The following is a 2201-nucleotide window of genomic DNA, read 5'->3' as shown; positions in this document are numbered from 1 at the left end:
ACTTTCTTTAACACATGGGGCAAATCTTTTCCAGCAGATTTACCCATTGTAATACATTATTTGATTTCTTAATTATTGCTTCTATGGACACTGATTGTGGAGCTAGATAAAATGAAATATTTAACAACTTCAATATTTTCTCCTTTTATTATAGTATTGCTTCTTGATCCAGTTGTGAGGATTTTTGTTTTCTTTATATTGATGTGCAGTGCATAATGAAGGCTGTAGTCTCTGATCTTCATCAGTAAGTGCTGCTGTTGTTGTTATGTGCCATGGAGTCGGTTCTGACTTATAGCGACCCTGTACAGTATTTCCAAGGCTGTGAATCTTTACGGGAGCAGAAAGCCTCATCTTTTTCCCATGGAACAGCTGGTGATTTCAAACTGCTGACCTTGATGTTAGCAGCCTGATTCGTAACCACTACGCTACCAAAGCTCCTTAGTAAGTGCTGTAAATCCTCTTAATTTTCAGCAAGGCAAGTCATTTACATATTGAACGCTGTTAATGAGCCTTTCTCCAATCTGCTGTTGCGTTTATATGCTCATCATGCAGATTAAATAAGTATGGTGAAAGGATACAACCCTGATGTACAATTTTCCTGATTTTAAACCCCTGGTTTTATTTGTACAATTGCCTTTGGTCTATGCACAGGTTCTACATGAGCACAATTAAAGTGTTCTGGAGAGAAAGGCTTCTTCCTTTCCATCTGGCGGCAGCCATCAGGGTAAACTGAGATGGGTGCTTACAAATACATCCAGAAACTATGGAGGAAGAAGCAGTCCGATGCGATGCGATTTCTTCTGCGGGTCTGCTGTTGGCAGTACCGCCAACTCTCTGCACTGCACAGGGCCCCCTGTCCCACCCTGCCAGACAGGCGCACAAGCTGGGATACAAGGTCAAACAAGGTTATGTCATCTATCGGATTCGTGTGCACAGAGGCGGCTGCAAACACCCCAGTGCCTAAAGGTGCAACCTATGGCGAGACTGTCCATCATGGTGTTAACCAGCTGAAGTTTGCTAGAACCCTTCAGTCTGTGGCTGAGGAGTGAGCTGGACGCCACTGTGGGGCCCTAACAGTCCTGAATTCTTACTGTGTTGGTAAAGATTCCACATACAAATTTTTTGAAGTTATCCTCATTGATCCATTCCATAAGGCTATCAGAAGAAATCCTGACACCCAGTGGATCACCAAGCCAGTTCACAAGCACAGGGAGATGCGAGGTTTGACATCTGCAGGCCACAAGAGCCATGGCCTGGGGAAGGGCCACAAGTTCCACCACACTATTGGTGGTTCTTGCTGGGCTGCTTGGAGAAGATACAACACTCTCCAGCTCCACCATTACCGTTAATATAAGTAATGTTTGTAAAATTCATGCCTAATAAACAGTTTAGGACAGACATGTCTACTTAAAAGTGTTCTTTGTCTGTTAAAATAGTAGTTGTCTGCAGATTGTGTCATGAATGCATTGTCACATTATGAAAGAAAAAGTGCAATAATGTTTGAAGACAATAAGTGAATAGTGAATCTTGTTTCTAATGAGGTAAATGCTTTTGTTTTTGCTTTAAGAATCTTAGTAGGGAGTTATATGTCAATGTTTAAATATGGCATACTGTGTAGTATAATAGGTATAAAATAAATTCTTTAAAAGGAAAAATAAATAAAGTGTTCTGGAATTCTCATTCTTTGCAATGTTAACATAGTTGGTTATGGATCCACACAGGCAAATGCTTTTCTGTTATTTTCTACTTTCAGCCAAGATCCATCTGATAACAGCAATGATTTGTTTTCTCATTACTGATTTAAAAATATATACGTCATTGCATTTTTAGTGAAAGTATATACCACAAAACTTATGCATACTGTTGAGTTTTTAAGACTTTTTGTATATATATATATCCTTGATACTCTCAGATTTGGTCTGGCCATATAAGCTCAGGGCAACACAATCACCATGAATAAAAGAACATTTCTAAAGCTGATTACTGAATCTTGAATAATGCCACATACGATGCTGGGGTCAGGGTGGGGACCAGTCTAGGTGCTTTTCATAGTTTTTTTGCTATTGTTAGCGTTGTTTTTTTTTAGCATAATGGACAGAGAAATCCAACCTTGCACATCATACTGTATAGGATCTAGTATTAGAATCTCCCATGATCAAATGCTTTAATAAAAAAAGCACATATATGAAGGCTTCAAAAAG

The 2201-nt window shown here is 39.3% G+C and overlaps 1 pseudogene; it reads left to right on the top strand.

Annotated features, from left to right (window-relative positions):
- Window positions 1–734: 734 nt before the first annotated feature.
- Window positions 735–1349, top strand: LOC102810595 (annotated as a pseudogene).
- Window positions 1350–2201: the final 852 nt, after the last annotated feature.

Source organism: Chrysochloris asiatica, unplaced genomic scaffold (genome assembly GCF_000296735.1).
Source record: "Chrysochloris asiatica unplaced genomic scaffold, ChrAsi1.0 scaffold00052, whole genome shotgun sequence".
Classification (NCBI taxonomy): domain Eukaryota; kingdom Metazoa; phylum Chordata; class Mammalia; order Afrosoricida; family Chrysochloridae; genus Chrysochloris; species Chrysochloris asiatica.
This window is presented reverse-complemented; position numbering and strand designations above follow the sequence as displayed.